We start from the raw sequence: 14,358 nt of genomic DNA, 5'->3' as shown, positions 1-14,358 counted from the left end.
TACATTTTAATGCAGATTATGTGGATTTGCTGGTATTTGTCCCCCTGCTTCTAACCTGGCCAGATTCCTAGAGGTCCACAGGAAACAGGATGCATTCCAGCAAACTTTTCAAGTGACAGCAACTCCCTTGCTACACAAAGATGTTGAAATCATGGAATTATTAAAAAGTATGGATATGAAATGTCTCCGTGTGTTCTTTTATAAGGTGGGTGGAGAGTCTTTAATTACCCTGGTTCTTTTCGGTATCTGATTGCATTTGCTATTTGAACTAATGCTTTGGTTCATGCCTATAATAAATATTGTGTGGGTCTGGGGAGGAAACAGACATGCACAGGAAATAAAATACTTAAGGAAATAGAAAGAAGGTCTCAAATTTAAAAGAGAAGAGGAAGACAGCCCAATATAAAGAATGAAAATTCTTGAACTTTGTAATGTGCTGCATTTGTGCAAGAATAAAGACTGTTACACATAATCACAGTTAAGTTGATGAAATTTAACATTCTTAGAATTATGACTTTGCTATTCCTGTTATTGTGGTAAATATCTGGGCTTACAAGGATTAGGCAAATTCTAAGGTCTCAGGCATAAAAAAATGTATGGCTCTTTCTGCTTCCACATTCATTTATCTCATGTACTCCATTATTTCCACTTTTCACAAATAATTATTGATAGCTAAGTGATCAGATCCCTAAAAATTCCAAGATGAATTGGAGAGAATTCTTGCCCTCATGGAAGTCAATCTAGAAGGGGAAATAAAAATAAAGAAATAAACCAGTAATTGTATATGGGCCACACTAGAAGGATGTACAGAGTCTAACAAAGTAAGTGATCGTTTTAGAGTATGTGGGTAGAAGGTATGAGGAGCAGGGCAGTGTTAGATAAAATTTCACAAAGGCTAGGGCACCTGAGTCTTTGAAGGGTAGACATACAGGAAGTTCATTTCAGTCTAAGGAAAAGAGCTCATGCAAAGGTACTGATATATGAAGCAGATGGGTGATTTGGGAAACTATAAGTAGACAGGAAGCTGGAGGTGGGGTGCAGCAATAAATAAAGATGTGGGAGATATACAGGGACCCAAGGCTGCTACATTTCATGTCTCCAGCTTAGACCATTGAATTTTCTGTTGTGGTGATTTAAGGGTTTCATGTCTCTGTGGCAAGAAGATTCTCATCCTCTTGGAAGTTCAACCCAAAATGGGCCCTCCCATTTTTGGTTCTGACATGCCAATTCTTATGTGACAATATTAAATCCCACCACCACAACCACCACCACCCTGCCTGGCTGCAGTAGCGTAATAAATTGGTATCCCACGGGATGCCTCTAATAATACTCAGTAAGTTTTGTACTTGGTATGCCTCTGAGCACTAAGGCTTGAGCAGGTGATACCAGTGTACCAGTTCAGACTCTCTCCAATGCGACAGACAGAAAATTCTGTCTGACTTTAGCTACAACAGAACTGATTTACTCATATAACCTGAGAGTCTGGTGATAGGTTTAGCTCCAGATTTAGTTTGATCCAGGTTCAGTCTTCAACACCCAAGTTCTCCTTCTCCATCTCTTGGATCCATTTCCTTTCTGTGTTGGTTCTATTCTCCAGCAGAATCTTGTCCTGTAGTGGCAGTTTTCATCTTTCTGTGTTCAAATACAAAGAGAAAAAGGAGGTCTTTCCAGATGGCTCCTGCATGAGTGACAGCCAGTCGCTGTGGCTACCTGGGGTGCTGTTTGGTGGATGGTAGGAGGAGCTAGGTAGTCCCTGGAACAGAGGAGTGAGGCCGGGCGACACTCAGCTCCCATGATGTGCCTGTATGCGAAAGCCATGACCTCGTGGGACTCCTTTGCCAAGCCTGCCCTGGGTCACCGCTTGGGCAACTCTTCCAGGGTCGGCTCCCAGCTCCTTGTATCTTCCTCAGGGCACGCTGATCATTCTCTGTCTCTCTCCCCCTGTGGAAGCCCATGAGGATCCTCTTTTCAGTTCCAGGGAAATCCTTTTCTTTTCGGAGCTTCTTCAAGGTACTTAGGCTGTGTCCAGGAATCCTTTTCCCTGAGACTTTAGGATTTTATAAAATGAAGTCAGAAATACTCATAGACAGCTTTTTTTCTGCTCTTCTTTGTGCCTCTTCCTGGGACAGTGAACACTTAGTTGATCTGCTTACAAGGGTGGGAGGAGAGAAGAAATAGCAGAAAATACAGGGAGAAGAAGAGGGTAGACATAATTTAGATTTGGAATTATTATCTCAAGGATTCAATGCACATGATATGACAAAGTAATAATACATTAAGTTTTTTCATTCCCTTTCTTTCCCTTCCCTTCCCTTCTCTTTCTCTCCCTCCCAAAGGTACGCGAAGACAGAGAGACCACTGACGGATAAGTTGGTAAATGGGCAGACCTCATAGAGGATATGTGATAGAAAATAAACCTTGACAAGTAGTACATGCCACCCTTATTTTTAGCATGGTATTCATGTATCAGTATCAGCTAAGTATTATTGGTTTCTGACTAATGAACAGTAAAGTTTATAATATTTTGCTTGTTTATAGTTTTGAGTATTTTTCCAGGAAAACTGATTTTCGAAATTTGTTGGGTCTCGTTCTACTTTCTGACGACTGAACCCTTTATTAACACTTCTACATAGCACATTAAAAACACAGAATTCCCAGTAAAATAAAATCAAGGAATAACAGTTTTCCATGTATATCATTCCATAATGCCTTTCAATAGGATCTATGGAGTCAGGCTCCACCCTGGAAAACAGAAGCTGCTCTTAAGTATTTAATACAGGGAGAATTTAATGTAAGTAATTTGTAAAACAGGTGGTAGAAAGGCTGAGTAACCAAAAAAGAGAACAGTGCTTTTTCTTTTTCTTTTTTTTTCAGAGTTTTAAAAATTTTAATACAGTTCACATTGGCAGGCCTGGTTCATTTCGGCTCCTTCACTGACAAACATGGCGGCAGGGACTGCTTCAGTTTCTCTGCCTTCTCTTTGTCTGTGATGACCAAGGCATAAAGGTATCTGCTGCATCGAACTTTAAACTTCACATTATCCTTATTTTTCTTGATCTGGCTGTGAGCAGGAAGTCCTTGATTTCCTCAGTTTTGCGAGGCATGGCTACACGGCCTGCACAGAAAGTACCAAGCAGCGAGGCAGACGGAAGAGCAGTGCTTTTTCAATAGGATAAAACCTCTACGATCTTTAAGCGGAAGGAATAAAGGGAAAAGGCAATGTTACAGGAGCCCAGGGCCAGAAGTCACTGTGCATTTGGCAGGAGGCAGAGAGCATGGTGGCACTGTGGGAATACCCTGCAGCTTCCCTTCCCCCAGCTCTCCACTTTCCTGCTCTTGCTTCCCATTAGTCATACCCAGTGGGCTGCCAAGTCCTAAAGGCAGGCAGGCAAAGGCAGCTTGCAGGGATCAAACCACCCTGTGACACAGCCCAGAGGAGGGCAAAGAAGAGCCAGGGATGGATCAGAGGGCCAACAGGCCTAGGACCCTGGACCCTCACAAAGAACTTTCTGAAATTCACTGTTAACAAATCCTGGTTGATGTTATATTTTATACTAGAAGAACAAAGTTGTTTGCAATGGGCCTTATCAATGAGTTACCAAAGTTGGTGCCAGTTTGGGGCTGAACCATTAAAAGCAGGACAACCTTATCAGAAGGACCAGCTATGTATGTATGTCTATATTTTGAACTGATGTTGGGAGCCCTGTTAATTTTGTTGAATTCATTAAAATAAAAAATTCTAAGAACCCTGCCTGCCTTAATTTCTTAGCCTTTTAAATGCAGAAAGCTCCAGCTCTATACCTTTTCCTTCATTTGAAATAGAATTTCTCATCACTTTTCTTGTTAACCTATTTCTTCTTATCCTATCCATTTGAAGATTGCTAAGATTTGCTTACACTATAACTTCAATGATATTTTCCGAAATGAATTTTCTATCATGAAAACTACACTGCATAGAAAATGGCAAATATTTGTGCTCATTCCTTTGAAGCTTCAGTCTGGCTGGTCCCACTCTCTAAATATAGATGAGGATTAACTGAGTAATAAGGCAAGAGTGCACAGTAATTTCTTTAATAAATTCTTCAATCCTGCTACTGTAGAGGAGTCTTTCAAAGGATTTAACCTCAGGTAGACAGAAACTTTAGAAATATTGAGAAATGTCCATAATCTAAAACATTCACTATGTTTGAAAAATTTTGACAAGGTTTATTCTATCAAGGAGATCCAAATAAAAGATTTTCCATATTTTAAGTCTCTTCTTTCACAAATTTCACCATGATTGTTCTGGTTTTTCTTTTGTTTGAAGGAAACTGGTTATTTTACTCTATTTCTACTGGTCTTAAAGCTTAAAATTGGGCATGTCTCAATTTGAGCCTGTATAGTCTAATTCACATTCTACTAAAAATTTTAAGGTAAGAATAGAGAATGGAACTGATTGCATTAAAAAGGGAAAAGAAATAGGCAAGAGTTTCAATTTAAAACTATGTGAGAAGTTGGAAGTTTCAGGAAAGAAGCAAAGAAAAACACCTCTTTATAAGCTGCAGAAGAAAGATCTTTAAGATGAACTTAAATTAGAAAGACCAAACATTTTATGGGGAAGGGAGGCAGATGTGCTTTTGCAACCGGGAAAATACTGGTTACCTTTTAGTTGTGATCACACTTTGATGGTGTCTATGTGAAGCAAATGTTTTGGCTCTAAACTAGTTTCTGTCGCTTTTATGTTTTCTGCCTTCACCAACCAGGAGACAGGAGAATAAGGTAGATTCTTTCTGATGTGGGTCAGTCAGACTTTCCCTATCTCATTAAAATCATTGATAAATGATTTAGTGTCTTTCAACTGAAAGCTTTTTCCTGAAGACCCTATAAGTGAGATTTAGGGGCACAGTTGGAGAAAGTGGTCTTAGTACATTTTGCTACCCATAATTCATCCACTCACATGTGAGAATGTGGGGTTGGAAAGGACCTAAGACATCATATGACTTTAATATGTCTGTTGATGTGTGAATGAAGCATATAGTGACAACTGTTTCTTCCTCTTAATATAGTGTTAATGAGAGCTGAATTCATTCTTTTCCTCAAACAACCCTAATATATTTTCTTTTTGAAAGATGCGCAGAATAATTAATCATGAGAGGACTGAATTATTTTTCATTTGGTTACCTTTTTCCCCTACGACATTGTGTGTTCATTAACTTTATACTTGAACAATTATGTCTTTCAACATCCTAGAATGTTGTTGTTGAAAGGAGCTTAGAAACCACCAGTTCTCCATTTCGAAGGTGAGAATACTGAGAGAGCAAAACATGTGATTTCTGCAAGGTGGCACAGAGAGGCACAATGAAGAAATAATTAAACCCCAATTCCCTAGTCTCCCAATTCCTATCTCATTGAGCCCTTCATTACACCATTTTGTCTTGATTGTGAACCGAGAATCATTTCCTCGGTCCTTTTAACTCACTCTATCCATGCCAGGTCACTTGAAAACTTTTGCTTGGATCTGCAAATTACATACCAGCATCTCAGGAAATTTGGAGTTCGTACATATGAGCCATTTTGCTCCAGAGGAGCTAATAATTGTCTTTATTAATAGTCTATTGGTTACTTACTAGCTGATGTTTCCACGTTAACGGACTACGTCCACTTGTATAGGTGGGCCTCAAAGGACAGCAGGAGTGTCAGGGTGTGGGGCAGAATTGCCTAAAAATGGAACTTAGAACAGAAAGTCCCCGCAACAAAGTTACCTACAGAGAAAGCCCCTTTTAAGTGGCAGCCCGCATGAAAGTGCAGAATGTTGACAGATAACAGACTTTTGGAAAATTCAAATGTGCAATGTACAAGGCCAAAAAGACAGGCAAAATGCTCTGGGGCTGAAAGCGTGAGTCTTGGAACTGAGTCTCTACAAGTCCCCAGGTCAAAGCAGTAACGTAGCCCGGCCCCGCAAAAACCTAGACAGATCATTCTGGTGGAATTTGAGCAAAGGGATATGATCCAGATACGGTGTGCGCTGCAGGCGGAACCCCGGCAGGTGCACCCACAGACGTTAAAACGTAGCAGATCAGGATATTTAAGCTGGAAGTTTTTTGTTTTGTTTTGAACTGAGCATTCACTACCACCGCGCCTCCGACCTGTGCTAGAAAGGGCGTGGAGGGCGCAGGAAGCACGAAGAGGTGAGACCCGGTGGGGCAGAAGGCAACAGCGACGCCACTCCCTGAACCCGTCCGCTCGGCTCAGTCCTTCCCCCGCGGGGGCCGCGGGAGGGGGCGCGCGGCCGGGAGGGCCCGGGCGGCCGGGGAGGCGGGCGGGCGGCTTTATTGTCTCCCTGCGCCCTCCTCCGCCTCCCGCGCCTCGCCCCGCGTCGCTGGAGAGCCGCCCGGGCCGCCCGGCGGCGGGTTATTTATAGTGCGGGCTGCGCGCGCGTCACGGAGCCCGGCCCGGCTGACGAGGCCGCTGACGCGCTTGGCCGCGGGGCTGCGCGCCGGCCCGGCGACAAAGGGCCCCTGTGTGTGCAGCTGCCGCCGCTGCCGCCGGGGGCCGGGGGCCGGGGAGGGGGCCGGGCGGCCGCTCCCGAGCCGCCTCCCTCCGCCCGCCACCCCTCGGAAAGGGACCGGTCTCTTCTGCCCCTGGCCGGGTCCCGGGCCCCGCCGTCGGCTGCGGCTTCCTCTTCTTTATTTTTAAAATATCTTATCAGTAAGTTCCCCTCGCCCCAGTCTCCGCTACCACTTCCCCCGTTTCTCTCTGCCCGCCCCCCAACACGAGAGAGGGGGATTTAGCCGGCCGGGGGGCGACCGCCTGGTGCGGCCTGGGAGCGGGACCCGCGCCGGGCGCGCCCAGCGGGGACGCGGTGACCGCGGGGCCGGGAGCGCCGGGCAGGTAAAGTACCGCGGGCCGAGGGCGGGGCTTGGTCTGGGGTGGGGGAGGGGCCCCCGTCTCCCCGTCTCCCCGCGCCTTCGCCCCCGCCGCCGCGCGCAGGAAGCCTATCTGGGTGTGTAGCGCCTAGAGCAAAAGAGAAACTCCGGCGTGACTGACTAGCTGAGGCTCCTCCCGAGGGCCGGAGATAATGGAGGGCTCCCCGCCCCCTCCCCGCGGGGCCCGGCCGGTCCGCCCCCGCCTTCCGGGAGGAGGGGCTGGCGCGGAATTTAGGGACTTCCTGGGACGCGGAGACCGGCTCTGCACCGTCCCTCTCGGCAGCCGGGAGCTGGGAAAGCTTCCTCTGGAGCCTCGCGCACGTGGCAGGCAGGCAGAGAACTTGCTGTGCCTTCTAGGAAATTGCAGTCGATTTGTACTGCAGTTTCGCTAATTGGGAGTTCAAAATTAAACTTTAATAAAGCATTTGTGTCGTGTCGTCTAATTGTGAAAGCTTCCATCCGTCCTGGTAGATAGGCTCTAAGTCTCGAGTTAATGGCGCTAAACTAGATTTCCCCCCCAAGTACAATTCCGCCAGCCGCCGTTGGCGCAGCTGGATTTCCGTGAAGTACAGATGTTGCTAATGGCAGCTTAAGCACGGATGGGCAGATAGCATACGGCATGCAACATGTTGCCATATGGTTCCTTTAGCCTTTCACCTCCAGGGATATCAATCACATATATTCTGGGAGGAACTTAATGACTCTCTGAACGGCAAAATGAATTACCTGGTACAATTTATATCCCTTGACCTGATACGTTATAACAACAGGGAGATGGCGTCTCACAGTTTCTGTGGTATAAATTGAGCTACAGGGCTACATTTCAAATTCTGTAACATCTCTGTAGTTTGAGGGGCCCTGCCAAGTCATTCTGGCTGTAAAATCTGTTTCTGTAATCCCTTCCCCTTCCCACCTCGGATGACACAAAGTTTATAAAGTTTAGCAAAACCGTTGTCTTAGAAATTGCCAATCAGCTGACCAAATACTAATCGATAAAGGCATGGAGAAATGGAAAATATGACTTCCAGAACTGGTTACTTAAAGAGTTAGCAATCTCTGGGAACACCGTACTGTGGAATCCAGAAAATTAAAAAGGACTTTTAGGAAAGACAGGTATTATGCTAGTCGTTTCAATGTAACTTATAAACCCGTTCATTAACTATTTTTTTAAACTTAAGTCATTCATAAATTTAGGAAAGTAACTTACAGAAAACAGAGCTCAGCAATATGAAATACAAGAAATATAAGGAGAAACTCCTCAGCAAACCAATTTCTATACAGTTCCCCAGCCCACCATGAACTATGTACTTGAACTTAGATCACGGTACTAGTTATTTGCCACCATGACCCCCCCCCCCACACACACACACACACAGGTCAGTGACAGTGTACTGAAGTCACTTTAGATCCTAGTGGAATGATTCGGCAATATTTCACAGATCTTTTTTTAAAATATCCTGGTGACTAATAAAATGTTTAATTGCCTCTAATTTCAGGTTATACACATGGTTGTCTTTTACTGTATCTCTCCTTTTTCTTTTACTAATGCAGAGAGGCAATAGCGAAAAGCAAGAAATAAGGGTAACAAAGTAAAATAACAAAATAACATTTTAAAACTTTTTAATAGGGACATATGAAAGCAATAGACATCTAAGGTATTTTGTTTCTGATAATATGTAAACCATGTGAAGTGATAGACTAGCAAAATACACAAAGACATAAATAGTATAAAAAGTATATTTTCAGTAGTCAAGTTTCAGAAAGTTAACATTTTCAAAGTTTGTCTATACATTATGTTTTTTCAGAATCATTTTGAAATTACAAGATAATGTTTCTCCTTTCCTCCTCCTTATGTTATGGCTGATGATTTGTTACCTAGTGCTTGAGTTAGTGCAATGATTTTGATAAGTATCAAAGAATATTAAATCTTTTGTGTATATTAGTAGAAAGTCTTACACAGAATGCATTAAGACCAATCTGAGTTATGATAACCTTTTCTGGAGGCTGTTTTTGGTAATTTTCAATGGCTGAGATTTTATTTCTCTGTATAGCATCAGCCCTAGAGTTTTAACCTTGATCAGTACTTGGCTTGTCAATAATGACTACATCTCCATGACATCTGAATAGGCAGTGAGTGTGTCCTTTTAGTCAGTCACACAGAACTTGCCTTACAAAGCTGTTATTGTCATGAACAGATATTGCAGCCTTTTGTTAGACTCTGTGATTATTAACGTGTTCCTCCCTCAAAAGCCTGGCTGGAAGTCCTGCTGTGCTTCATTTCAGAATTCAAGTCCATTAGTAAATAAAATCCTAAGCAGCATTACTTGCTTTTTCTCAAGTTATAACATTACATATAGTTTATGAATAATATCAGGCCCTTTTAGACATTAACTATATATTTTTGATATACAGTAATAAAACAGTATTTGTATCTTACATCATGACTTATTTTAAATGAAGATTTGATGGATGTCCATTGTTACTCCAAACGAGATGGCTGGCTGCCAAGGCGATCCCTTATAGCTGGAAAATACTAGCATTGTTATTTTCTACTAGGGAATCGCTTTATATTTTTTGAGGCCTCAACTTCACCTCCCTCTCTCAATATTGCCCTTCCATACAGCTAACCTAACAAATGGTTTGGATGTGAATATGTGTCCGTATTGGCCAAGGAGATTTTCGCCAGGGTTTCTGGTTGCCTCCTGGTTTACTACCTTATTTTGAGCTGGTAGGTTTAGCTGAAAATATTAATTGGAGAAGGTGTAGTCTCCATGGTCTAAGTAATTTTAATTGTGCTGTAACCCAAGCTACGTTATTTTTTACTCATGAATGTATTTAAAAATATTTAAGATAGGGTAGATTTATGTTTTTCTCAAGGTAACGAGACAAGTTCTGGATAGTCATTAGGTCTCTAACAGAACTCTTCACTCCAGTGAGTGGGGGTGGGGAGAGCTATTAGGAAAGAGCATATAGTCCAAATGTACTTACTGGCTGTGTTTGCTTTTTAAATTTAAAATCCACATTGCTACATTGGAAACTTGTTTCTTTTATAGCATTTCATTTTTACAAAATTAGAAAAAAAAAAACCTGTCAATCTGTAAATATTTAACCAGCCAAGCAGGAAACAGTCTTTTATTCTCAGCTATATGCAGCTTTGTTTTTATCTGGTTTAGTGTGAGTGCCATGTAAATATCACATAAAAATTTGACTTGGTTTTCCTTACTTTGACTGAAGATTGACAGGGGCTTCTTTAATTAATCTTGTTCCCTTTCATGTTCTGTATTCCGATATTGAAATACAGTATTTTATACATTTATAAGATTGTGTTGCATTTATTTAATTTGTTTCTTTTTTTAAAGCATGTAGCCTTGAATGTTTGTTCTACTTTTTTTTTCTCTTCACATCATTACTCTGGTACTGCTTGATGTAACTTGATTAGCTCCCTCCCCAGTCATGATTGGTAATTAAAATAGGCATTAAAATTAGTCACTTAGCAATTTTGCTGTTCAATTGGCAATTAAATTACTTAATTGCAATTAAAGTCCTAATTTTAATTGGCAAAATGATAGATGTAGATTTAAGATAATATGTATAAATACTTTAATAAGTGTCTATATAAGGATTACTTAATTACTCAACTTCAAGTTTATGCTGTTAACTTTAGAACTTTCAAGTGAGCAATGAAATTTATATTACATCTATTCAAAGGATATGGTAATTAGATTTATTACTTATCACTATAAGGGTCCTTGCTATAAGTTACTTTTGTAGTGTTAAAATTGTAGGCTTCATAATTGCAGAATTATGATCAGGGAAAGGGCATATGTCTTTGTGTTATATCAATTCAGGATCTTCATTTTTTATTAAATTGAGAGGTTTGTATCCACTAGTTAGTGGTTATTTTATCATTAAAGGTAGAACAAAAACTAGCCAGCTATGATATACATATAAAAACTGTTGCAAAGGGTATGTCTTCTATCTACTTAAACAAAATGCTATATAATACTGTGATGGTTACTAATGTTATTAGCTACTTTTAGAATTTCAAGCATCTATAAGTGTCCTTGGTATTTTCTTACCATATAGCAACCTATTTTTAGAATCTTTCAAATGTCTTCTATGACTTTGTACATTTCAATGTCTCCCATGTTTACTGAAATTAGCAATGAAATCTAAAACCAAAATTACTCTTCCTTACTTTAAAAAGAACTCTTACATAAGAAAATATTGGTAGTTACTAGAGGTTGGGAGGAGGTGAGATGTTTAATGGGTATAGAGTTTCAGTTTTTTAAGATGAAGACATGGGGATGGTTCTTGATGGTGGGTACACAACAATGTGAATGTATTTAACACCATTTAACTGTATGCTTAAAAATGGCTGAGATGGTAAATTTTTTGTTAAGTGTATTTTACCATAATGAAGAAAGAAAATATTATGTGGTTAATTTAAAAGCAAATATTGAGGAAATGGTTACTGAAAGTCAGACATTAGAGAAAAGATGGATTTTTATTACGCAAAATACTTTTTGAGTGGCATGAGGCTTTACCATATGTTCAGTTTTATAATTTTAATTTTCAAGTAGATGCTTCTAGTAAAAAGGATGCTGGTTTTTTCTGTACATCTTTACACATTTCTAGAACTGAGTTCTGAATCAAAGTAAGAAATACTTTCATGTTAAGTGGTTTTTGGTGAGAAGTGGGCTGGGTAAAACTGATTAAAAGCCCCAACTACCCAAAATATAAATATCAGCTAAGCAATTAACTTGTTCTCAAAAGCATACCATAGGAAAGGAACAAATGATTGGTTGATTAATGTCTTATTAATGCAAATGAAATGGCCAAAGCAGAAAACCCAAAGCCCTCAATATTAAAATATGATTTTGTATTTCCACTGATTTTTTTTTCAAAGTGAAAATTTCTTCTATTACTAATGTAAAATAAAACTTCCTGCTGAATGGTTATAGCTTAAGATATGTATCTCATTTTTATGCTTAAAATATGTTCTATTAAGTAATTTTACCTTGAAATATCTTAAGGTTACTTTGACTCTTACAGCATAACAGTTGTGTCTATTCACTGTATCTGAGTTGTAAGGTCTACTCTATGTTCATTCTGGGGGAATACTGAAATAAATCCCTAAAGGCCTCTTTTCCATGCTTTAAGATAGAAAATCCTGTGGGATTACATCCATGTTTGCTTTGTAAATTATACCAAAAGCTCAATTTTATTAAGTATAATCTGCCTAGCCATGCATAAAATAAAATACTTTGGTTTAGATGTGAGTGTATGTATTATTGACATTAAAAAAAATATTTTTCTATACATGTGCTAATATGTTCTGATTAATATCATCATAAAAAATAGTATATATGTAGTAATATGACTTTCCTAAATGCTTTTCTGAGGTCAATAGTATAGATTTATAGTAATAATAATCTTGTGATTTGTTGATTTCAAAAGAAGAAATGGACAGGACCAATTTTTTACTCCCATTTATATTAGATTGTTAAGAAAATAGATCTTCATTTTGGGGTAACTTTACACATTTATACATGACAATAATATAAAGTCATATCAGATTCTGGACCCTGAAAAAAGCCATTATTGTCATTTTAATTGAGTTATAAAATAGTATATATTCAAGAATCTATTTATGTTCAAGAATCTTGAAGTGTTGCTGTCATATAAATGCGGAATTTCAGTTTCTTTTAGCCTAAAGCATCATTTTAACATTTTCTGAAAGGTTCAGTTACACCTTTTGATTCCATTATATGTGTAATTAAACCTCTGTGCATAAAGCATTCTCTTACATACCAGCAAATACACCCACAGGAATCCTCTTCTAAACTGTAATTTATCTAAATATGTAATCATAGGATTTTAAAACATGCTTTCATTTTTTCAAACTATATGCCAATTTGAACTAGGTGATAAAACGAGAAATTATATTACTATTTTGATTTTTTTTGCCTCTCTGTGACCTAATAGTGAGTTAAACATGGGTAGGAAGAAATAAAATCTATTGTGAAACTAATTCCATGTGTTAAACTGTTTCCCTTTTCTAGAAAAAGAGACTAAACAATGTGTAGTTACTTATGAATTCCAGCACAACATGAATATTTGGGCCTGCAGTATGCTCTCCTCAAGCCTAAATAGTAAATAGCTAGAGGCGTGTGGGGGTGCGGGGGTGCGCGCGCGTGCGTTATCCTCCTGGACCGTGTGGAGTCAGGCCCCCTACTGACAGGATCAGTCAATTACAGACATTGGAGGTTCTACTGAGAGTTCGTTCCGTCAGAATCTGGTAGCACACGTAAGTCTGGAGTTTTGAGTGTGGTACTTTACACTTTCTTCTGGTGACTGTGCTGGGTCCTTTCCACCCCAAGTACATCCGAGCTCTACTAAAAACACCAACCTAAGGAATAACTTACACAGTAATTGATTTAAGTGAGTTTTTCAGTCTTGCATCCACTGTGTCTTCCTAAGAAGTAAAGTTTCTCAGGAATTAGAATAAGAATTTGAAGAGGAGAGGGAAGACTCATATGAAGAGACAGATAGAAGGAGGAAAGTCCACCTTCATCTCAGTTTAATGTTATATTAATCAGCCCATTCCCAGTTACTCATAATTATTATAATTAGCCGCTGTGAAAACTGCCTCTCGATTTTAGGGGCTTTAAGACTTGGGCAAAGGCTCTATTATCAAGAAGCCAGACTCGACAGGTTGTCGTTACAGAATAACGCTTCACACTACGTTTGATGTCTTTGGGGCTCACTTTAAGAACTTCAGAACACTTTACCACTCTCTGGGAGAGAATTATCAAGTTGCCCGCAGGCTAAACCCAAGTGATTTTTTTAAATGGCAACCAGGAAGGAGGAAAGTGTGGAAGGAATGTTTCTACTCAGTTGTGCTTGTAGTATGGTGCGTGATGGTTACAACCTTAAAGTTCTCCCGGTCCCCGCTTTCCTAGGAATAATTAAAAAATAATTACTGCCACCCCAGCGTATCTGCGCCCGTTTCCTACTGCCAGAAAATAGCAGCTGGGAGCCTGGCCCCCCGCCGGGATCAAGGCGCGCTCCCCTCGCCGCGCCCCGCTCCCTGGCGGAAGGGGAAGGGAACCCGGGAGGGCGCCACCGAGCCAGAGCTGCTGCTATTTTGGGCCCAGCCGCGCGGGTGCGTCAATGCCTGCGCCCCTGCGTCACCGCCACCCCCACCCCTTTCCTTCTCCCCTACTCTCCAAACTCTCACTTTTTCCCTTTCGTTCGCGTGGAATCGCTCCTGCCCACGGAGCGCTGACGCTACCGAACTCATGCTAATAAGCTATTCTTTGCCCTCCCTCATCCCCCTACTCACACACCGTCACCCGCCTCCCCCCACTCTCTCTCTCCCTCTCCCTCCCTCTCTCTCTCTCTCTCTCTCTCACACACACACACACACACACACAGACACACACACACA

General features: G+C 40.8%; 1 pseudogene; it reads right to left on the bottom strand.

Moving 5' to 3' along the window:
* Window positions 1-2,915: 2,915 nt before the first annotated feature.
* On the bottom strand, window positions 2,916-3,104 carry LOC108392566 (large ribosomal subunit protein eL38-like; annotated as a pseudogene).
* Between the last annotated feature and the right edge of the window lie 11,254 nt (window positions 3,105-14,358).

The sequence above is a fragment of the Manis javanica genome, chromosome 7 (genome assembly GCF_040802235.1).
Source record: "Manis javanica isolate MJ-LG chromosome 7, MJ_LKY, whole genome shotgun sequence".
In the NCBI taxonomy this organism is placed as follows: Eukaryota; Metazoa; Chordata; class Mammalia; order Pholidota; family Manidae; genus Manis; species Manis javanica.
Note: the sequence above shows the minus strand (reverse complement) of the source record. Positions and strands in the feature narration are given on the sequence as shown.